This window comes from Procambarus clarkii, chromosome 9, assembly GCF_040958095.1.
Source record: "Procambarus clarkii isolate CNS0578487 chromosome 9, FALCON_Pclarkii_2.0, whole genome shotgun sequence".
Classification (NCBI taxonomy): domain Eukaryota; kingdom Metazoa; phylum Arthropoda; class Malacostraca; order Decapoda; family Cambaridae; genus Procambarus; species Procambarus clarkii.
Genome location: NC_091158.1, coordinates 12,361,663 through 12,386,544, shown reverse-complemented (window position 1 = coordinate 12,386,544; position 24,882 = coordinate 12,361,663). Strand labels below are relative to the sequence as shown.

The 24,882-nt window shown below is 46.0% G+C and overlaps 1 protein-coding gene and 1 long non-coding RNA gene across 2 annotated transcripts in view; one reads left to right on the top strand and one right to left on the bottom strand.

The window, feature by feature from the left end:
* The window catches only part of LOC138362694 (uncharacterized), a 166,496-nt gene extending 149,781 nt beyond the window's left edge, over window positions 1–16,715 (top strand). Inside the window, exon 4 of the long non-coding RNA XR_011227889.1 lies at window positions 16,653–16,715. This is a non-coding gene — a long non-coding RNA (uncharacterized lncRNA). The remainder of the gene's footprint in view (window positions 1–16,652) is intronic.
* The window catches only part of LOC138362693 (zwei Ig domain protein zig-8-like), a 190,263-nt gene that overhangs the window by 70,271 nt on the left and 95,110 nt on the right, over window positions 1–24,882 (bottom strand). The gene's annotated exons all lie outside the window — the stretch shown is intronic.

The following is a 24,882-nucleotide window of genomic DNA, read 5'->3' as shown; positions in this document are numbered from 1 at the left end:
TCGTCAGTGAAGCACTTTTCAGGGAAATGTTCGAACGTCATCAGTTGTGAGTCGTGCGCAAAGCGTTTTTCATTCATAAACAGTGTGTTTAGCGGTTGGATTAACGAGCATTTGGCCTGTGTTGATGAGGACGGGCTGTGTTCTAGCCAAGTGCTTCATCTGTGTCAAGTCTGTAGTTCATCACCTGTTTGCTTTCTTTCATACCTGAATCTCAATGAATTTTTTTTTATCAATATATAAGGAACATCTGCATTAGTGCAGCTACCCTAGACTATATGAAGTGGAGTACAGTGTGTCAAAAAAAAGCTAACTAGGTGATGCTATAAAATCCCCATCACACAGGATGGTTAGTCATACAGAGGCATGTGATAAGCGGTCTGCACTGGCAGACTCCGGAAGCATTTTGAGGATATCATCAACACAAGATTGAATAAGGTAGCAGTGGTAATAAAAGTCCCCATAAATCTCAATGAAACTAAATGTTAAAAAAAAAAGTTAAATGAATATGCATTTAGTTAAAAGGTTATTTATCTTTTCTACTAAACAGTCGAAGGATTTATCCTTAACGTTAGTAGTAAATATTGAACAACACAACTATATCGACGTTTTTCAAAGTTTGGCGAATCCTTAATGTTTTACGATAAGGAAGGAGATAGAGAATGAGAGGTGAGGGGGAGAGAGAGTGAGAGGGATAGAAGAGGGAGAGACAGCAACGAATAAGACGGGTGAGCAGAAAACCACAAGTAAAAAAGAAAAGGAAGGGTGAGAGAGATTAGAGAGAAAAGGAAGAGAGGGAACAGGGAGGGGAGGAGGAAGAAGGGAGGGAGCAGGAAGCAAAAAAGGAGAAGGAAGAAAGGACGGAGGCCGAGAAAGAAGGGGGGGGGGGGAAAGAGAGAATAGAGAGGAAGAGGCGGAGGTAATAGAAAAGTTCTTGAGAAAGACAAAAAACACACCAGTGGGTAATCATGTCATTATCCTCCCCCCATCTTCCCCACAAAACAAAAAACAATGTGGACCAAACCATCCATATATCATCATAAGGAGGTTTTCTTTTCATTTTGCATCATGCAATGCCTTTATAAGACATTATAAAATGGCTTCCTAAATAATAATAATAATAATAATTGGGTCAGGAAACAGAGCCTTGACATGGAACGGATGACGACCATTGCTCAATGTGTCCTCGGAAATCTGCAGTGGTTAGCTGTTAGTAATAAATTACCAGCATTGGTGTATTTCTTTACACGGGCTCACCTTAGCCCGTGCTACTTGGAACTTTTTGTTCCAGGTAGCGAATCTTTTAAACAACAACAACATACCAGCATTGGTACGGAGAACCAAACATCATCATAGCAGATGGAGCGAGTATTGAACCAACATCACTCAAAGTGAACCGAGTATTGAACCAGGAACCAACATCGTGTCACGTCACCATCTGAGAGCAGGTTCATTACAGCAGTTGAATATATCTTGAGGTTATCTCGAGATGATTTCAGGGCTTTAGTGTCCCCGCGGTCCGGTCCTCGACCAGGCCTCCACCCCCAGGAAGCAGCCCGTGACAGCTGACTAACACCCAGGTACCTATTTTACTGCTAGGTAACAGTAAGTGTCGTCTTACGCTACGTGTCGAATATGCTTAACGAAATTGATCACAGCAATTACAGGCATCCATGGCTACCTGTGATGGTGTTTAAAGTTTATTAAGCTTCTATATTAAGCCCACATCACGTCTGTAATACTAATATGTAATTATCTTATTTTTTAGATTCCTTGTTTCAGTCGTGTTTAACCCATTTGGTTAACGATATGAAACGCTGTTGAAGATCATTGTTATACGTTAAAACGAACGTATTGCTGTTCGTTTATCAATTGACTTCAATAACACACTTATCAAGATCATTTTTAATTGTTGGTTAGGAAATCTTTAGTGATGATCTCATTACCTGTAGAAATTATATGTTCTTTGATGGGGGCCCCTTGTTGTTTGTTCATTGTTAGGCGCCTTAAGGGAGAATGTTGTTGTTTTGCCAATATATTGAGATCGTTGGGGGGGGGGGCTCTGAGAGTTCCCAAGTGAGCGTGTGAAGGTATAGACGACACTTCTGCCTTCCAAGGTGTCGTGCTTGGTGTCGGGGGAGTTCTTCCATGAGCAGATTGACGGTCTTCTTCCTCTTCTGCTTGTCAACTCTATCTTCTGGTTGGTGTCGGTTGGTGTCCACAAGACAGCAGCATCAGACCTCAAGAGAGCAGCATCAGACCACCAGAGAGCAGCATCAGACCACAAGAGAGCAGCATCACACCACAAGAGAGCAGCATCAGACCACCAGAGAGCAGCATCACACCATAAGAGAGCAGCATCAGACCACAAGAGAGCAGCATGAGACCACAAGAGAGCAGCATCACACCACCAGAGAGCAGCATCACACCACAAGAGAGCAGCATGGAAGCCAGAGTCATCCAAAGACGTACACGGCACCTCTGGAATGTCAATGTCCTGGGGTTTTGGGGAGGTCGCAGCAGATTGTCAATAAACACCCGACCTTGAGACGTGGCACACCTGGCCTGCTTCTCATACCTGGCTACTTGTCCCCCCCTCACACCTGGCTGCGGCAGTGTGCGTGGTCGGGGTTCGATGATCTTGTTGGCTTTGACCGACACCGCTAGAGGAAAGATTTCACGAAACCAAATGTAATTTTTTAGATTAAAACTTCAGTATAAACTGCAATCGTGCATGACTTAGCATCCCCCTGTAGGAGCTCTCTCTCTCTCTCTCTCTCTCTCTCTCTCTCTCTCTCTCTCTCTCTCTCTCTCTCTCTCTCTCTCTCTCTCTCTCTCTCTCTCTCTCTCTCTCTCTTTCTCTCACTCTCTCTCTCCCACTCTCTCTTTCTCTCTCTCACTCTCTCTTTCTCTCTCTCACTCTCTTTCTCTCTCTCACTCTTTCTCTCTCTTTCTCTCTCTTTCTCCACATCAACTTCCTCCGCATCTTTCATCCCTCCTCCCTATTTCCGATCGCTTTCCCTGCTGATCATAAACATCACTCTCCTCCCTTTCCTGTCTCTCTGTACCCCATCTCCACCTTAATGTCTCTCCCTTCCCCACCTCCCTTCTCCGCCTCTCTTGCTAAAATCGTATTGACATACGACCAGCAACAACTCGTAGTTAAGCCCGCCGAGTTTTACCGTCAACTACCCAGGTAAAATGTGAGCGTAAGTTACCGGCGCGTTTCTCAAGGTACTCCTGAGGGGAGAGAAGTTGGCGAGTGAGGGTGGAGATACGACCCAGCTCTTCTACTCGGGGGCTCTGATGCCGCTAACGAGGAGCCGTGTTTCGAGCACCGTGCTCAATGGTGGTGCCCCACTCGGGCTCAGAAACGGTGCCATGTGGTCGTAGGAGGAGAGGGCTAGAGATAGTGCCAGATAGTCAGGGTCAATACTGATGCCTCATCTAGCGTGTGTGATCATTGGCTCCCAGTCAGAGTGACCAGACCAAGGCAAAGTTCAGAGACTGTGCCACAGTTGGTGCCAAAACCCCTGATAAGAGAAGGTGCCTCAGGCCGAGGGTGTCGTAGTCGGTGTCGCATCTTGCGCCACCACGAGAGTGCCATTAACAGCCCAAAGTGCACAAGGTGCCTGCATTTTATGGTGCCAGTTTATGAGCTCGGGGGTGCCGATGCCGTGATGGATGGCAGGCGTGGCAGAGGCTAGAGTTCAATTAGTCGATCCGGATTCATGTGAATCATGCGAACGCTTGGCCTGTTTTCTGAGGCGGAGAGCTGGGGAGCGACGCATGCGTAGATCCTGTGGGTGCGCGCCCACTCCCACGGAAGCGCACAGGCTAAGAGGTGGACGCACGTGAAGCGGTTACATACAGGAACACGCACACGCCCACGGAAACGGACACGCCTACGCCCACATACACACGAGAGATAACGAGAGATAACAGCTCAGGAAACAGGAGAAGGAGAGTGTCGAGATTAACATTAGAATATCAGATGAGTCTTACGTGTTGAAGACTATGACCTAGAGGTTGTTCCTCACCAGGACAACTAACCAACAACTAGACATGATGACGCTACATGCCATAACGCACAGGCATGCTGAAGCTATTATTACGTACATGAATATTAAAGAACACAAACATTCTCCGTGTCGCTCGCATGCACACGGACAGTGTGAATGTATCCGTGTGCGTGCGTCCGTATGCGTGCGTTCGTATTTCCTTGGTACGAAACTGAGTTCAATACACGCCTTAGGTTGAATGTAAATATAGATATCAAAATATTATATAAATAGATTTCTAAGTAGATACGAAAGTATGTCAATATTTATATGTAGATTTATGAAAATATGAAGTATTTTTCCAGTTATATATATAAATACATATTTACATAGAATTTAAAAAACAGTCTTAAAAGGCATAAACTGGAGCTAGTATTTGACAGTTTATAAATACTTTTATTTTTATTTATATATAATAGGTAAAAATTTTAAATATATGTAAAACTTACAAGTATATTAAGAACAAATTGACACCATTAATATATATATTGAATAAGTATAAGCCACAATAATTTACAAAATTATTTTCAAGTAGCTTTCCAAATAGACCTCAGAATAAAAGCTGAAATAGATATGTGCATTTTCCAGACGGGTTGACCACTCAGAAACAATTAATCGAGATTGGGGGAGGAGAATTGAGGGAGGGGGGGGGGAGGGGAGATGTTTTTTGCTGCTCCTCTTTGTGTAGAGAATATGAAATCCTCACAGAGCACCAGGGTTATTGATCATCTGTGTGTGTGTGTGTGTGTGTGTGTGTGTGTGTGAGTGTGTGTGTGTGTGTGTGTGTGTGTGTGTGTGTGTGTGTGTGAGTGTGTGTGTGTGTGTGTGTGAGTGTGTGTGTGTGTGTGTACTCACCTATTTGTGCTTGCGGGGATTGAGCTTTGGATCTTTGGCCCCGCCTCAAAACAGATCAATCAACTGGTGTACAGATTCCTGAGCCTACTGGGCTCTGTCATATCTACATTTGAAACTGTGTATGGAGTCAGCCTCCACCACATCACTTCCTAGTGCATTCCATTTATTAACTACTCTGACACTGAAAAAGTTGTTTCTAATGTCTCTGTGGCTTATTTGGGTACTCAACTTCCACCCATGTCCACTTGTGCCTGTACCACCCGTCTTAAATAATCCATCCTTTCTACCCTGTAAATTCCCCTGAGAATTTTGTATGTGGTGCTCATGTCTCCTCGAGCTCTTCTGTCTTCCAGCGACGTGAGGTGCAGTTCCCGCAGCCTGTCCTCGTAACTCATGCCTCTTAGCTCTGGGACTAGCCTAGTGGCATACCTCTGAACTTTTTCCAGCTTCGTCTTGTGCTTGACAAGGTACGGGCTCCATGCTGGGGCTGCATACTCCAGGATTGACCTTACATATGTGGTATACAAGGATCTGGAGGATTCCTTACACAGGTTTCTGAAAGCAGTTCTGATGTTAGCAAGCCTTGCATACGCCGCCGATGTTATTCTTTTTAAGTGGGCTTCAGGAGACAGGTTTGGTGTGATATCAACTCCTAAATCTTTCTCTCTGTCCGTTACATGAAGGACTTCATCTCCCATTCAGTATCCTGTGTCGGGCCTCCTTTTTTCACCGCCTAGTTTCATTACCTTACATTTGTTCGGGTTGAACTTAGTAGCCATTTGTGTGTGTGTTTAATATTTGTAGTTACTGTTAGTGCCACCAGGTGAGCTGTTAGCTCGTGTTCGCCATCTTTCTAATCGTCGGTTGTCTAATAATAATTCGTTTTGTAGAAAACAGGTAGCCTGTATATATATATATATATATATATATATATATATATATATATATATATATATATATATATATATATATATATATATATATATATATATTATAAATTGCACGAGAGGTGGTAGCCCTTATATATATAATATATTACTATATAGATCACTACAGGAACTAGATCAATACACACACACACAACACCTGTGAAAGTGGCCGCCAGTCTATATTTTTGGCAGTGTATAGTTCATCCCAAACGTGCATAAGTGAATACTAGCGACACACTCTAATTAGTGTCACCTGTATCTCATTAGCACGTGAGCACGCCAGAACCTGCACCTCTCTCGGGACTCTGGTTGGTCTCCTTTATTTTCGTTAATTTTCTGTATTTCTCATTTGCTCTCTCTCTCTCTCTCTCTCTCTCTCTCTCTCTCTCTCTCTCTCTCTCTCTCTCTCTCTCTCTCTCTCTCTCTCTCTCTCTCTCTCTCTCTCTCTGGAGTATATTCTCGTGACAATATATACTCCCATATATGATGTAGAAAGATGAATTGTTATCCGGTCGAAGGGATTGGGTAGTGTTATCCTGCAATCTAAATGATCGGCTGGGCTAGTAGAGGTTGTGTACACTGGTAGTTCTGTCTTTGTCGTATAGGTGGCAGGACGTACGCAACTGTAAGCCGGCTGTTGATGAGCGTGTACTAAGACAATGATGATGAGGATGAGTGATGTTGCGAGGCATCAGCTGACGTCCTGGTGAAGGGACGTGTCTACGTATGAATAGTCTGTTGGTAATTGGATGAGAGTGTTTGATGTATTGTGCTTCTGCTATATTTTGTCTCCTATTGTTGCTGCCTCAGTCAACTGCTTTGTTATTGCTGGTCAAGATCTCTCTCGTAATTAGCTGGGTCTGTGGAGAAATGATGTGATCTTTAATGTGGCCTTGTATGACCCATATTCCGCAACATGAAAGATATGTTGTTGTCCTGGCTATATATTGAGAACACTGGGTCGAAAGTTGCCCGGAGGTTGCGTAGTGTCTTTAAGACAACATTCGTCTCTTTTTTTTTTTCTTTTTTTTAGGGCGTTGGGTGTGGTCTTGGGAGAGTCCTTCACCAGCAAGTTGACTGTCTTCTTATTCTTGTATTCTTGTAGCACACGTGCAACTGTATCATCTTGTATTTAGTGTTGATAGGGGGGACAAGATTCTATCATTTACGTCTGTCCCAAGTCTTGCCTCCATTCTGCTAGTTATAGTGCAGAGTAAGGGGAGGGAACGATCAGGATAAAGCGACAAGCCATTACGGCTATATAACACTTGGACGGGGTCAGGATAAGGATTTGGGATGGGACGGGGGAAAGGAATGGTGCTCAAACAATTGGACGGTCGAGGATTGAACGCCGACCTGCATAAAGCGAGACCGTCGTTCTACCGTCCAGCCCAAGTGGCAAATTGGATTTAATTTGCACTCCTCCAAACCTCCCTGAACGCACACTAACACACCTACTCGAGGTATCACATATTAAGAAGATTATTTCGCCATGAATTCCAACATCGACGTCATTTCTTCAAATTTGTATATGATTACCATTGTGTAGAAAGTTTCTAAAATATAATGGAAATGGCGACCGCTGATTATTTCAAGCATTAGTTTGATATGTATAAGAAAGAGGTTGATTAAGTTTAAATAGGAGCAAGCATCGCATGGATTAATATGTATTCTGAAGCTAACTTTAGTCTTATGATTTGGATCTTATACCTGGTAAAGTTTATACCTCATAAAGCAATAAGGGCGTATAAGAAGCTGGCTGCGGAGGCCTGTTTCCGACGGGCCAGAAGCGACAGTGTCGACTGCTTCTGACACTCAACGACCGTAACACCACTCGCGGTAAAAAGGTGTCAGAGTTATGCTAATTTTGTTTTCAGTGTGTCCTCTCACACGATGCCTTCCCTCTCACCCTACTCTCACTTGGACTCCGGTGAACCCCTTCCCTCTCACCATGAGAGCAGAGGAGCCTCCTCTTTAGCCCCCCTCTCCCCCCCTCTCACACTACTCACACCGCTCACTCTCCCCCTCTCACACCACTCACCCCCACTCACACTCTCACATGGCAACAGTCACGTAAGGCAGTGAGGGAGAGTATTGCCCACACCATCTGCTGCAAGCAGTCTTGTAAATTATGTAGACTAGACTTGCTCTTACTTTTTTGTAACATATATACATTGTAGGAAGCATTTTATATATATATATATATATATATATATATATATATATATATATATATATATATATATATATATATATATATATATATGTGTGTGTGTGTATATCACGAAAATAAACACGTGATTAAGAATGTGACAATGTCAGACCACGGAGGAAAATGAAACAGGAATTTCCTTAAGTACTTTCGTATATTAAATACATCTTCAGAAGGAATGTATTTATTTAAATAAATACATCTTCTGAAGATGTATTTAATATACGAAAGTACTTAAGGAAATTCCTGTTTCATTTTCCTCCGTGGTCTGACATTGTCATATATATATATATATATATATATATATATATATATATATATATATATATATATATATATATATATATATATATATATATGTCGTACCTAGTAGCCAGAATGCACTTCTCAGCCTACTAAGCAAGGCCCGATTTGCCTAATAAGCCAAGTTTTCATGAATTAATTGTTTTTCGACTACCTAACCTACCTAACCTAACCTAACCTAACCTAACTTTTTCTGCCACCTAACCTAACCTAACCTATTAAGATAGGTTAGGTTAGGTAGGGTTGGTTAGGTTCGGTCATATATCTACGTTAATTTTGCTCCAATAAAAAAAAATTGACCTCATACATAATGAAATGGGTAGCTTTATCATTTCATAAGAAAACAAATTAGAGAAAATATACTAATTCATGAAAACTGGGCTTATTACGCAAATCGGGCCTTGCATAGTAGGCTGAGAAGTGCGTTCTGGCTACTAGGTACGACATATATATATATATATATGACTGAAAACTCAGTCGCTTCTGGGGTGTGAGTTTTCAGTCGCATATAGTCCTGGGGACCATTCAGGCTTGTTCGCATATATATATATATATATATATATATATATATATATATATATATATATATATATATATATATATATATATATATATATATATATATATATATATGTGTGTGTGTGTGTGTGTGTGTAAATAAGACGATATTGACATATTTTAATGATAATTTACTTGTTATTGGTTGAATTTTACTTAAGTAGGAAATACTGAGAAATAATCTGCTTATTTAGGTTAGGTGGGGTTCCTAAGTTATTTTGAATCATAATATGCAAATGGGAGTGAGTGGGAGAATGAGAACGAGTGGGAAAGAGAGAGATATAACATCAAAGAAACAGGTGTCTCACAGCCACTTTAATGCGAAATATATCCATTGTATTTGTTCCACGATCTTCTAGATTAATGGCTTTTGAACCTTACATAGTATATATGTTAACATTACATTCCAGACAGCTGTCCTCCAGCTCTCTGGCAGTTCCTTCTTTATCCAGTAAATCATCTCTTATTTTTATGAAGGCTTTTTCCTTGCCTCAAGATGCTGTGTTAAACAGAGGGATGATATTGTGCTTTGCTTCCTTATTTTCTCATTTTTCTTTAGTGTTGTAAATAATGTCTCTTCAGCTTCTGTTTTTTTTGTTTACGCATAATTGCAGACACCATTGCAGACGAGGAATCACAATAACGTGGCTGAAATATGTTGACCAAACCACACACTAAAAAGTGAAGGGACGACGACCTTTCGGTCCGTCCTGGACCATTCACAATCGACTTGAGAATGGTCCAGGGCGGACCGAAACGTCGTCGTCCCTTCACTTTCTAGTGTGTGGTTTGGTTAACACTTTAGACAATTATTCATAGCAAGGTCTTACAATATTATTGTATGTTTTACGGCACCCTGGTAGTCTATCTTTCTCTATATTCCTTCTTGTTTTCATTTCATTTTAACTACAACTCAAAGATTAGTACACAGTAGTCACTCTTTGTGGAATTTTGTATTTTATTTTCACAATGTCTGTTTTTTTCTGGATGAAAAAATGTAATCTAGCTTCATTGATCGGTCCTCTTGCCTTGCTTGTGTTACGTCTGGGATATGTGTTGCTTGCTTGTCTAACCAGCTTATACATAGAAAACGTGTTGCTATCTTGTTATGAGTATCTACATCTGTTTGGAGACTAGTTACCTGGCCTTGGGAGTTAGTTACCTAGCCTTGGGGGCTAGTTACCTTGCCTTGGGGGCTAGTTACCTAGCCTTGGGGGCTAGTTGCCTAGCCTTTGGGGGCTAGTTACCTAGCCTTTGGGGGCTAGTTACCTAGCCTTTGGGGGCTAGTTACCTTGCCTTGGGGGCTAGTTACCTAGCCTTGGGGGCTAGTTACCTAGCCTTTGGGGGCTAGTTACCTAGCCTTTGGGGGCTAGTTACCTAGCCTTGGGGGCTAGTTACCTAGCCTTTGGGGGCTAGTTACCTTGCCTTGGGGGCTAGTTACCTAGCCTCGGGGGCTAGTTACCTAGCCTTTGGGGGCTAGTTACCTAGCCTTTGGGGGCTAGTTACCTAGCCTTTGGGGGCTAGTTACCTAGCCTTTGGGGGCTAGTTACCTTGCCTTGGGGGCTAGTTACCTAGCCTTGGAGGCTAGTTACATGTGCTTACATGCAAGTTACGTATTCTTTCATGATTGCTGCATATTCATTTTAATTATTGTATGTTTGCCTGCATGCTTGTGACGCCCGTGTGTGTGTGTGTGTCTGATTGCTTGTGGATCTGCTTGGTTAAGTGTGTCTGTGTGTGTTTGTAAGCATGGACGTGGTGTAGATTGTGTGTGTGTGTGTTGTTGTATATCGAATTACATACATTCTGTGTACTTTTGGTTTAAATGACTGTGTATGAGTATTTGTATGAGTATTTGTATGAGTTTCTTTGTGGATTACTTCACAAAGAATGGGCTCTTTTTTGTGATTGTTGTGGTGGCTATTGTAGTGGTGTTGTTATTGTAGTGGTGGTGCTGTTGTAGTGGTGATGCTATTGTAGTGGTGGTGCTATTGTAGTGTTGTTGTAGTGATGGAGGTACTGTAGTGGTGATGTTTTTGTAGTGGTGTGCTATTGTAGTGTTGTTGTAGTGATGGAGCTACTGTAGTGGTGATGTTATTGTAGTGGTGGAGCTACTGTAGTAGTGATGTTATTGTAGTGGTGGAGCTACTGTAGTAGTGTTGAACAAATCCACAAGGGGCCGTGATGAGGGTTCGAACCTACGCACGGAATGTTCCCAGCTGTGCCTGATATATCACACTATTGTGATTTCTTCGTGTAGTATAGCAGTGTTGTTACTGTAGTGGATCTATCATTGTATTGTAATAATGTATTGACGTGTGTATTGGAGGGTTTGATTGTTAGAGTGATGATTATTTTAAACTGATTATTATATTAGTGGGGTGATTAGTGTTGCGATTGTTTAAGGGTGAGGGGGGGGGATTTGTTCCCGTAATCCCCCCCCCCCCTTAGTGATTGTTACTGGCTTATATTGATAATCCTGTGAAGGTTTGATTGTGGTCAATGGTCATTACAAGCTATGGTCTCCCATGATTAAATGGTCATTACAAGCTATGGTCTCCCATGATTGGATGGTCAATACAAGCTATGGTCCCCCGTGACTGGATGGTCAATACAAGCTATGGTCCCCCCGTGATTGGATGCTCAATACAAGCTATGGTCCCCCCGTGATTGGATGGTCAATACAAGCTATGGTCCCCCCGTGATTGGATGGTCAATACAAGCTATGGTCCCCCCGTGATTGGATGGTCAATACAAGCTATGGTCCCCCCGTGATTGGATGGTCAATACAAGCTATGGTCCCCCCGTGATTGGATGGTCAATACAAGCTATGGTCCCCCCGTGATTGGATGGTCAATACAAGCTATGGTCCTCCATGATTGGAGGTCAATATAACCAATGGTCCCCCGTGATTGAATGGTCAATACAAGCTATGATTTTTCAAGACTAAATGGCCATCTCCGAGCTTCGATTCCCCTTTGTCCTGATCCCAAGGGACTGAGTCTCCTGAACTTAGATTCATACACTTTAATGACTCTTACAGAAAAACGATTTTCGCCTCGACTGTTCTCGGGGGGGAAAGTTGTGAATGGTGTGGTGGAAGGATTTCTTTAGTGAAAGTTTCCTTCTTAATGCGGCGTAAATTGAAAATTTGGACAGATTTAGGAAGCCACCTGAACGAAGATTACTCACGCCGTTTTCTATGACGTTTTCTCTGGAGTGGCGTTGTTTACTGGGTCTTAACTATGTTGTTAAGGACAGGCTTGTATGGTGTTATTGGCTATTGGGTCTTCAGTTCATTATTTTACATTCTCTCTCTCTCTCTCTCTCTCTCTCTCTCTCTCTCTCTCTCTCTCTCTCTCTCTCTCTCTCTCTCTCTCTCTCTCTCTCTCTCTCTCTCTCTACTATAATTTTTCCACTATATTTTACGAAAAGGTGATTTCCCAAGAGTCGCCATTCACTAGTGCATTCTCCCCCATCTTCAGTGGGGACCCCTGCTGCTCCCTGCTGGTGTTGTGTCCGTGTCTTGTGGTGTTGTGTCCGTGTCTTGTGGTGTTGTGTCCGTGTCTTGTGGTGTTGTGTCCGTGTCTTGTGTTGCTGCTGGTGTTGTGTCCGTGTCTTGTGGTGTTGTGTCCGTGTCTTGTGGTGTTGTGTCCGTGTCTTATGGTGTTGTGTCCGTGTCTTGTGGTGTTGTGTCCGTGTCTTGTGTTGCTGCTGGTGTTGTGTCCGTGTCTTGTGTCCGTGTCTTATGGTGTTGTGTCCGTGTCTTGTGGTGTTGTGTCCGTGTCTTGTGTTGCTGCTGGTGTTGTGTCCGTGTCTTGTGTTGCTGCTGGTGTTGTGTCCGTGTCTTGTGGTGTTGTGTCCGTGTCTTGTGTTGCTGCTGGTGTTGTGTCCGTGTCTTGTGTCCGTGTCTTATGGTGTTGTGTCCGTGTCTTGTGGTGTTGTGTCCGTGTCTTGTGTTGCTGCTGGTGTTGTGTCCGTGTCTTGTGTTGCTGCTGGTGTTGTGTCCGTGTCTTGTGGTGTTGTGTCCGTGTCTTGTGTTGCTGGTGGTGTTGTGTCCGTGTCTTGTGTTGCTGGTGGTGTTGTGTCCGTGTCTTGTACTGCTGGTGTTGTGTCCGTGTCTTGTGTTGCTGGTGGTGTTGTGTCCGTGTCTTGTACTGCTGGTGGTGTTGTGTCCGTGTCTTGTGTTGCTGGTGGTGTTGTGTCCGTGTCTTGTACTGCTGGTGTTGTGTCCGTGTCTTGTGTTGCTGGTGGTGTTGTGTCCGTGTCTTGTACTGCTGGTGTTGTGTCCGTGTCTTGTGTTGCTGGTGGTGTTGTGTCCGTGTCTTGTGTTGCTGGTGGTGTTGTGTCCGTGTCTTGTACTGCTGGTGTTGTGTCCGTGTCTTGTGTTGCTGGTGGTGTTGTGTCCGTGTCTTGTACTGCTGGTGGTGTTGTGTCCGTGTCTTGTGTTGCTGGTGGTGTTGTGTCCGTGTCTTGTACTGCTGGTGTTGTGTCCGTGTCTTGTACTGCTGGTGTTGTGTCCGTGTCTTGTGTTGCTGGTGGTGTTGTGTCCGTGTCTTGTGTTGCTGGTGGTGTTGTGTCCGTGTCTTGTACTGCTGGTGTTGTGTCCGTGTCTTGTGTTGCTGGTGGTGTTGTGTCCGTGTCTTGTACTGCTGGTGGTGTTGTGTCCGTGTCTTGTGTTGCTGGTGGTGTTGTGTCCGTGTCTTGTACTGCTGGTGTTGTGTCCGTGTCTTGTGTTGCTGGTGGTGTTGTGTCCGTGTCTTGTGTTGCTGGTGGTGTTGTGTCCGTGTCTTGTGTTGCTGGTGGTGTTGTGTCCGTGTCTTGTACTGCTGGTGTTGTGTCCGTGTCTTGTGTTGCTGGTGGTGTTGTGTCCGTGTCTTGTGTTGCTGGTGGTGTTGTGTCCGTGTCTTGTACTGCTGGTGTTGTGTCCGTGTCTTGTGTTGCTGGTGGTGTTGTGTCCGTGTCTTGTACTGCTGGTGGTGTTGTGTCCGTGTCTTGTGTTGCTGGTGGTGTTGTGTCCGTGTCTTGTACTGCTGGTGTTGTGTCCGTGTCTTGTGTTGCTGGTGGTGTTGTGTCCGTGTCTTGTACTGCTGGTGTTGTGTCCGTGTCTTGTGTTGCTGGTGGTGTTGTGTCCGTGTCTTGTACTGCTGGTGTTGTGTCCGTGTCTTGTACTGCTGGTGGTGTTGTGTCCGTGTCTTGTGTTGCTGGTGGTGTTGTGTCCGTGTCTTGTACTGCTGGTGTTGTGTCCGTGTCTTGTGTTGCTGCTGGTGTTGTGTCCGTGTCTTGTGTTGCTGGTGTTGTGTCCGTGTCTTGTACTGCTGGTGGTGTTGTGTCCGTGTCTGCCTTGCCAGACGTCGACTTATAGGTAGTAAAGATCACCCAACAGGCGAGTGGGGAAGGATGGAGAGGGCCAGGTCTTACCCCAACTGTTGGTCGACTGTTGGTTCGAAAAGGCAAGTATACTCACAAAGGATGTTGCAATGTGTTTAATATCCTTAGCATCATGAAGCCTATTGTTACAGTGGTGAGTGGACTGGACATCTGAGCTGTTAACATGTACGCTGGGGAAGCATGTGGGTCCCTCACGCCAGGGCAGATCGTGCTAGACTGAGGTGAAGTGTTTAGCAGAAGAATGATGTAGACCAGACCACACACTAGAAGTTCAAGGGACGACGACGTTTCGGTCCGTCCTGGACCATTCTCAAGTCGATTGTGAATGACTTGACTCACAATCGACTTGAGAATGGTCTAGGACGGACCGAAACGTCGTCGTCCCTTCAACTTCTAGTGTGTGGTCTGGTCAACATACTTCACCCACGTTATTGTGACTCATCGCCTGCACAAGAATGATGTAGTTACTGGTACATAGTTACGTGCACGTTGGTTGTGTAGGTGCTCCTTGTGTTGTGTTGAAGAGGTTGTGGGAGTGTGTTTCCTTCGTCATCTGAGTGTATTAGTAAGGAAATTGATGGGATATCTATATCCAAGTTGTCTGTCAGTTTGTTTGTGTATTAGTGGTTTCCAGTATGTGTTGAATTCCGGAATGTTTGTTGTGTTGTGAAGACTGACGCCAGTGGTGCAATCCTGCCAGTGTTGTGAAGACTGACGCCAGTGGTGCAATCCTGCCAGTGTTGTGAATCCATGTGAGTACACAATTTTGTATTCTCTGTAATTTTAATTTGTTTTGGGTGGAAGTGAATTTGGAGCAGTTAATAAGGGCGAATAAGGGCTTTGTGTAAGTGAGTTGTATCTGCTCTACGCTAAACGATATGAAGAGTTAAACTGGTTTGAGTAGCAGCCTTCTCTGGTCCGTGACAATGCTGAAATTCACTCCTCCTCTCTGAAGATTTCGGCGAAGTGAAAGTCAATAAACACCTTCTGGAATAGTTAGTGGAATAAGTCTAAACATTACAGTACAAAAGGCTAGGGGGAAGACCTAAGTGTAGTTGCTAAAGGGAAGGGATAGGTGGAGGGAGGGGAGGGAGGGAATTATCAGGGGAACGCACCAAGCCAGGGATAGGTGGAGCATCTAAGGAAAAATCTCAAGATAAAAGGTAAGATGAAATGACGAGAGAAACAGCTAAGGGAACTGAAGTATAAGGAAAGTCATTAAGAGTGTCAGTCATTTATCACGTGAGACCAACCCAATCATCCTGGTTTGATCCGCGCTGAAGAAGCAGTATTTCTTATATTATTCTGTTGAAATTAGTTTCTGCCATCTAACCGAACACCTACCAACTCATTGTACAACCAATTACAAAGGAGATATCTAGGTAACGTTAGATATCTCCCTTCTGACATACTACCAGAGATAACGTTACCTCATCTCTGGTAGTGACTCCAGACCGTAGGAGCCTGACTCGTCTCTGGTAGTGACTCCGGACCGTAGGAGCCTGACTCGTCTCTGGTAGTGACTCCAGACCGTAGGAGCCTGACTCGTCTCTGGTAGTGACTCCAGACCGTAGGAGCCTGACTCGTCTCTGGTAGTGACTCCAGACCGTAGGAGCCTGACTCGTCTCTGGTAGTGACTCCAGACCGTAGGAGCCTGACTCGTCTCTGGTAGTGACTCCAGACCGTAGGAGCCTGACTCGTCTCTGGTAGTGACTCCAGACCGTAGGAGCCTGACTCGTCTCTGGTAGTGACTCCAGACCGTAGGAGCCTGACTCGTCTCTGGTAGTGACTCCAGACCGTAGGAGCCTGACTCGTCTCTGGTAGTGACTCCAGACCGTAGGAGCCTGACTCGTCTCTGGTAGTGACTCCAGACCGTAGGAGCCTGACTCGTCTCTGGTAGTGACTTTAAGATCATAAGAATGAATAGACATAAATGATTTTCAAGAGCATGACCATCTAGAGGATAGGTTGCTCCTGTTGAATGTCCCTGCCATTAACTTCAATGGCGGGGAAGATGTTTTTCTCTTGCTAAATGACGAGTAGTGACGGAAGGGAAGGGAACTATCAGGAGAACGCGCCAAGCCATCACGACTATATACCACTTGGAAGGGATCAGAATAAGGGATGGGACGGGGGGAAGGAATGGTGCCCAACCGCTGTGGTTGGTCGGTACAGCGGTGGGGGATCACTTTCTGCTCTCAGCGTTCGATCCCCGATGGTCCAGGTGGTTGAGCAGCGTGCTTACACTCCAGCCATAAACCCCATCTCCTTAATGTTCTCATATACTGTAATACAGTGATGCTGGCTTAGGGTTTCCTACTGATAAATATTTTCTCTCTCCTCCAGGCACACGTCCTCCTCAGAGCGTCTTGGGTGTTGAACTTCCGCGGATCTCCACTACTTGCACGGTAGGGAGCACGCCTTCGCTCGTTTCTTATCTTGTCTCACCTTTGTGTCTCAGCCTGGTATCTTGACAGGGGCAGTCATGTGTATAACTAAGAGGTAAGTAATACTTTGAACACGTGCAGGCCAGTTGGCACAACAAGACACGATGAAGTTATTGATATCATCAAGAGGAGCCTTGCCTCTGCCCAGTGTCCAGCAGAGACAGAGCCTCATATTCAATTACATTGTAATTCCACTGTCCTTGCTGGTCGAGCAGATGGAATCACACTAAGCCCATGAAGAAATGGCAGACAGTTGGCGTGGGACTATACTTATATATCCATCTTGGCAGCCACATGTGGCTGCCTCTGTTTGTACCCTCTGGGGTACAAACTTCCTTTACTTTCCTCTTAATGCTCAAATTTTGTAACCATTTATTTGTGTAACTGTGTAACATTGCATGATAAAGTATATAATAAAACGGGTGGTAAGAGAAGCAAATACTCACATGCATATAGTGTCAAACGAAAAGTTTATCTCGGAATGCCCTTTATTCCCTTCTCCAAGGTTATGGGACCCCACACTTGCAGCAGAAATGGAAGCCCCTGTATGTCTCGATATATCTGATCTCGAGTTTTGTAATCATGTCGAGGGTTCTGTGTTTATCTTAACAGCTGAACACAATTGTTCGTACACAATGTTTCATTTTCACACGAAGGCTGTTGGCCAGGGTATTTCCTTTCGTTATAGCGGCTGTGTTGCGTACGTTATGGCATATCCGCTTTACATTCGTATCCGTGCGGGACGCCGCATTTTTATAGCGCAACGACAAAAGTCTGGCGGTGTAAAATATAACCCTGTAAGAGACACAATACATGTAGGCACCATGAAAACTTTCCTGACCACGGCCTCGCGTCAGCTGTGTCAGCTCCACCAACTTATATTTGAGGTGCCGAATGTCAGCTGCGGCAGCTGGTGGTCAGGAATGTCAGCTGCGGCAGCTGGTGGTCAGGGAATGTCAGCTGCGGCAGCTGGTGGTGAGGAATGTCAACTGCGGCAGCTGGCGGTCGGGGTGTGTCAGCTGCGGCAGCTGGTGGTCAGGGAATGTCAGCTGCGGCAGCTGGTGGCGAGGAATGTCAGCTGCGGCAGCTGGTGGTGAGGAATGTCAGCTGCGGCAGCTGGTGGTGAGGAATGTCAGCTGCGGCAGCTGGTGGTCAGGGAATGTCAGCTGCGGCAGCTGGTGGTGAGGAATGTCAGCTGCGGCAGCTGGTGGTGAGGAATGTCAGCTGCGGCAGCTGGCGGTCGGGGTGTGTCAGCTGGTGGTCAGCTGCGGCAGCTGGTGGTCAGCTGCGGCAGCTGGTGGTGGAAAATAAACAATACTATAACATTTACAACAACAAAAAGGCCACCAAATTTCCTTGTTTACACGATGGCTGTTTGCATGACAAGCAGCACGCACACACACACACACACACACACACACACACACACACACACACACACACACACACACACACACACACACACACACACACACACACACAGCAGCTCTATGAACCCCTTCAAGGTCCCAGCTCACCGTGTAACCACACAGGTTCGTGTTTCTTGTAGTCTAATAAGAGCCACAGCAACGCGTGGCCGGGTACAGCTAGTAGTCTAATAAGACCTTGGCTGTGAATTATTTCAGCTTGTGATGTGTGAGTTTGGTGTTGTGTTGGGACTGGTTTAGTAGAGATGGGTAGGCAGGAATTGGGGGGAAGGTGATTATCTAATTGTACTTCCTTAGTTGTGACTAAGCTGAGTGTAATCTACTTCTTGGGCTCCGCCTCATTGATGATGTACCTAGGGTTTATATTGATTACATTCGACACTCTTTGAGTGTGATGAGTGAAGTTAGTTCACAACTACGAGTGCACTCAGCGTAGCCATAAGTGCACTCAAAGCACCCAATGCACGCGACGCACTCAACGCTTCAACCAGGAACGTAGACGACGAGAAGAATATCAAACTTAATTAGAAATTAAGCCTTTGGTTCTAACTTAAAACATAGATAACTTTATTACCAAGTCCAGCTGTAATCAAACTACTGGTAAATAGATCAGTAACTGGTGTGAAATAACTGTAACAATCAGTACCCAACAGTCTGTTGTTAAAGATTCGCTACCTGGAACAAAGTTCCAAGTAGCACGGGCTAGGGTGACCCCGTAGAGGACCCAACAGTCTACGACCGGAGCTGTTGCTTACGCTCTAAACTTTCATGGTTCCCGTGGCATAGCAGGCTACGTCCTCGGCTCACAATCGCGGGACGTAAGCTGTTGTAAGTAAACAGAAACGGGTGGGTACGTTTTCTTTCAACTGTTGTGGGTTGCTTCCTGGAGAACGTCCGTCGTTGGCCTTAGGAAGACTTCGATAAATTTAAGAACGAGTCTTCATGTCCCCGACAACGGGAATGATGTCTTGTGGCATCCTAGAGAACGGAAACTACCGTTGTCAACACCACGAAGACACGCCTGTTGTCAACGCCACGAATTGACAGGCTTGGAGGCGTTGACAGCAACGTTGACAACGCCTCCAAGATACAAGGATATCAGGCGGGTGAACCCACAATGCAAGGAATCCTTAATAAAAAGAATTGCCAGCAATTAAGCAAAATTCAAAACATCAGTCAATGCATCAGGGAAAAAAAATTTATAAAGTAAATTAAATTATGAAGAGAAGGCACTATAAACCAGGATAACGATATAGCACATGGAGGGAATAGATGGAGAGAATGGGAGCTGAGATATAGGAGGGATGGATTCGAGACACGATGCCCAACCACTAGCACTATCAGGGCCTCGAACGCCGATCATCAAGAACTGTACCAACCAGTGCCAAATAGATTTCCCTAATTTAGAGCAAAGCCAAATCCATGTTATCATGAAACACATTTCGTTCTTGCCCATATCTACATATTCCTATCATCCTGAATTCAAGAAATCACTTGCAATTGTGAAATCTACTTGAAATCGACTCTTGAAATCTAATCTTCCATTTAAACTATTAGAACGCAAGAACGTAAGAACGCAAGAACGAACGCAAGAACGCGCTCTCTCGACGCCGAACGGGAAAAAGGAACCTCCTTTGGAACACATCTGTGAGATGCTACTTTCGCGGCGCCGGTGAACTGGATTTGTCGCTCCCAGACGCAATCAGCCAAAGCGACAGTGAATTAAATTAGCTTCTTGTAAAAAAAAATAATTATCTTAAGATCTCCATGATATGAATTTCCTCCCGCCTTGGTGTAATGGGTGCGGTTGATGGGTGTTATGGGTGGATGACTAGCCTTGAGGACACTACTAGCCTCGAGGACACTACTAGCCCCGAGGACACTACTAGCCTCGAGGACACTACTAGCCCCGAGGACACTACTAGCCTCGAGGACACTACTAGCCTCGAGGACACTACTAGCCCCGAGGACACTACTAGCCCTGAGGACACTACTAGCCTCGAGGACACCAGCCCCGAGGACACTAGCCCTGAGGACACTACTAGCCTCGAGGACACTACTAGCCCTGAGGACACTACTAGCCCTGAGGGCACTACTAGCCTCGAGGACACTAGCCCCGGGGACACTAGCCCCGAGGACACTAGCCCCGAGGACACCAGCCCCGAGGACACTAGCCCCAAGGACACCAGCCTCGAGGACACTAGCCCTGAGGACACTAGCCCTAAAGACACTCGCCCTGAGGACACTACTAGCCTCGAGGACACTAGCTCCAAGGACACTAGCCCCGAGGACACCAGCCCTGAGGACACTAGCCCTAAAGACACTAGCTCTGAGGACACTACTAGCCCTTAGGACACTAGCCCTGAGGACACTTCTAGCCTCGAAGACACTAGCTCCGAGGATATTAGCCCCGAGGACACTAGCCCCAAGGACACTAGCCCTGAGGACACTAACTTTGAGGACACCATCTCCGAGGACACTAGTCCCAAGGACACCAGCCCCGAAGACACTAGCCCCGAGGACACCAGCCCCAAGGACACCAACCCCGAGGACACTAGCCCCGAGGACACCAGCCCCGAGGACACCAGCCCCGAGGACACTAGCCCCGAGGACACCAGCCCCGAGGACACCAGCCCCGAGGACACTAGCCCCGAGGACACTAGCCCCGAGGACACTAGCCCCGAGGACACCAGCCCCGAGGACACCAGCCCCGAGGACACCAGCCTCGAGGACACCAGCCCCGAGGACACCAGCCTCGAGGACACAAGCCCCGATGACATCAGCCCCGAGGACACTAGTCCCAAGGACACCAGCCTCGAGGACACTAGTCCCAAGGACACCAGCCTCGAGGACACTAGCCCCGAGGACACCAGCTTCGAGGACACCAGCTTCGAGGACACCAGCCCCGAGGACACCAGCCCCGAGGACACCAGCCCCGAGGACACCAGCCCCGAGGACACCAGCCCCGAGGACACCAGCCCCGAGGACACTAGCCCCGAGGACACTAGCCCCGAGGACACCAGCCCCGAGGACACCAGCCCCGAGGACACTAGCCCCGAGGACACCAGCCCCGAGGACACCAACCCCGAGGACACTAGCCCCGAGGACACCAGCCCCGAGGACACTAGCCCCGAGGACACCAGCCCCGAGGACACCAGCCCCGAGGACACTAGCCCCGAGGACACCAGCCCCGAGGACACTAGCCCCGAGGACACTAGCCCCGAGGACACCAGCCCCGAGGACACCAGCCCCGAGGACACCAGCCCCGAGGACACTAGCCCCGAGGACACCAGCCCCGAGGACACCAGCCCCGAGGACACCAGCCGCGAGGACACTAGCCCCGAGGACACTAGCCCCGAGGACACCAGTCCCGAGGACACCAGTCCCGAGGACACCAGCCCCGAGGACACCAGCCCCGAGGACACCATCCCCGAGGACACTAGCCCCGAGGACACCAGCCCCGAGGACACCAGCCCCGAGGACACCAGCCCCGAGGACACCAGCCCCGAGGACACTAGCCCCGAGGACACCAGCCCCGAGGACACTAGCCCCGAGGACACCAGCCCCGAGAACACTAGCCCCGAGGACACCAGCCCCGAGGACACTAGCCCCGAGGACACTAGCCCCGTAGGACACTAGCCCTGAGGACACCAGCCCCGAAGACACCAGCCCCGAGGACACCAGCTCCGAGGACACCAGCCCCGAGGACACCAGCCCCGAGGACACTAGCCCCGAGGACACCAGCCATGAAGGACACATACCAATCCGGCTCGACTCAACAGCCAGGGTGAGTGTGAGAAGCATTAAGGATTCCCTCTCAACCTACCGACAGTGGTAGTGGCAGGCCTCACCTCTCTTCATGGTCCCAGGAAGGCTATTGTCAGGCTTTTTAATGGAGTGCTTTTTGTGCAGGAATTTGTGTATGCAGGTTAAGGTGGGAAGGTGTGTGTTTGTGTGTGTGTGTGTTTGTGTGTATGTGTGTGTTATTATAAAAGTGTAGTTACAGGATGAGAGCTACGCTCGTGGTGTCCCGTCTTCCCCATACTCTTTGTCGTATAACGCTTTGAAACTTCTGACGGTTTTGGCCTCCACCCTTTAATTTGCTTAATAACACACTAGTTTCTATAGCAGCTATCTTACCCTTACTCTTACTTAAATCTGTGTATTTAAGTTTGTGTGTTAGATTAGCATCTGAAAAGCACTACAATCACCTTCTGTGGTTGATTGTTCAATAAATCACTGAACTATGTGTTTAACAGGTCTCTAGGCCTATCCATGGAGGACAGAAGAAAAGGTCTATATGTTGGTTAGCATTGTAAATGTGTGGCCACGTCTGTGGTAGAAATTAATAAGAAAAAAATAATAATAAAGTACCAGTCTCGGCATGTTCATACTACTGTGTATTCCAGTTTGCTTCTTGGGTGTAATTGTTGTACACAAGACGTATAAGAGGTTACCCAAGAAGTGTAACACTTCCTGTGTAACCTATTAGGTCCTCACTCCTCACTCCTATTACCTAATACTTCTTCTTAAACCCTTGGTACTCCTCCCTACCACTTGTAGTCTCTCATGTATCTCTCACTAGTCCGTGATACCTCCTCGCCCATTCTGTGCTCCCTCATACCTGTGTCTATCAACCGCATAAACGTTAGCCTCCAAGTAATACTCAACACACCAGGTATTGAGCCTCCTCCCGTCCACCCAGGTGAGGTTGGGTTGGACGGTAGAGCGACAGTCACGCTTCATGCAGGTCGGCGTTCAATCCCCCCGACCGTCCAAGTGGTTGGGGCATCATTCCTACCCCCACGTCGCATCCCAAATCCTTATCCTGACCCCTTCCCAGTGCTATATAGTCGTAATGGCCTGGTTCTTTTCCCTCTGATAGTTCCCTCACCCCACCCAGGTGAGGTGTGTGTGTTAGTAAACAATGCCCCCCTCCCCCTACTCCCCCCCCCTGCTCCATTCTCATTAGCCTGGGAGGAGGTTTTTGTGTGACCAGTACAACAGCTGTGAAGGGCCAGAAAGGGGAAGGAATAATTTGCACTGTAACTTGGTAATCGGTTATAATAAAAAGCTAATTATAAAATCATTTGATATTACAGATTGCCTGAGGCTCTCGTTTCTGGAAGTGGGTTGAGGGTCGAGGCTCCACCAGCACGACATGCGGAGGTTGTTGTGTGTTGGGGCTTTATTGGACCTTTTTCTGTTTGTCTCTTTGCTTAGCCGACCGTCCAAGTGGTTGGGCACTATTCCTTTCCCCCCGTCCCATCCCAAATCCTTATCCTGATCCCTTCCCAGTGATGTAAAGTCGTAATCGCTTGTCGCTTTTCCTTGATATTGAAATTAAATCTTTTCTTAGCTCTTTATATATATATAATTTCTTCCTACTTTATTTAAAGTAGGAGTCTTTAAAAGTAACAAGAGGGAGGAACTACGAATATAAAGCAAGGATCTGTGGTTATCATTCTTGTGGGATAATAAAAGCTTTCCAGTACATTATATATGATTCGAATGTTTTCTGAGTTAAAATTACCATTGAAATTTGATCAAACTGAACCTACGCTAACCTAAGATATACAGATAGAGATAAATATATAGAGATAGAGACAGATAGACCCGGGCAACGCCGGATAACCTCCCCTCCCCCCCCCCCCACCATCTACTAAAGCTATATTGGTGCTCAGTCTTCTCTGTTCAGCAGTCTGGATGGAGCGTGTACTCACCTAAATGAGTACTTGAGTGTATGTGTGTGTGTCATGCGTGTGTACGTTTCTGGGGGGGCGGGGGGTGTACGTGTCGGGGTGTATGTGCTTGTACTCACCTAGTACTCACCTAGTTGTGTTTGCGGGGGTTGAGCTCTGGCTCTTTGGTCCCGCCTCTCAACCGTCAATCAACAGGTGTACAGATTCCTGAGCCTATCGGGCTCTATCATATCTACACTTGAAACTGTGTATGGAGTCAGCCTCCACCACATCACCCCCTAATGCATTCCATTTGTCAACCACTCTGACACTAAAAAAGTTGTTTCTAATATCTCTGTGGCTCATTTGGGCACTCAGTTTCCACCTGTGTCCCCTTGTGCGTGTTCCCCTTGTTGTGTTGTGTGGGCGTGTGTGTGTGTGTGTGTGTGTGTGTGTGTGTGTGTGTGTGTGTGTGTGTGTGTGTGTGTGTGTGTGTGTGTGTGTAGAGACAACTGACGACCTCTATATGATAAAGTTCCGTTTCTTGAAAGATAATATTAGGATTAATATGTGAAAGAGTAATGAACAACAATAATATGTACACCGCACTTTTGCTCAATAGCCAGATTGCGATCAACTCAACTTTTAGCAAAAAAAAGTTATACCTCTGGATCAACTCAAATTGGCTTCCCCCCCCCCACTCAATCCTCCCCCCCCCCCTCCCTCTATATATAAAAATTCATCACAACTTTTTTAATCATATACACGAAAGTTCAATAACAGCAAAGCTCTCCAACTTGCATATATATATATATATATATATATATATATATATATATATATATATATATATATATATTCATATTTATATATAATATATATATATTTATTTATTTACTATTTGTATCGGCAGAATCGAGTTATTAGCTCTTAGACCCCGCCTTTTTAACCAATTTATTTTTCGTCTATTACGTCTTCTATTTATATTTCTCTCTAGCACACACACACACACACACACACA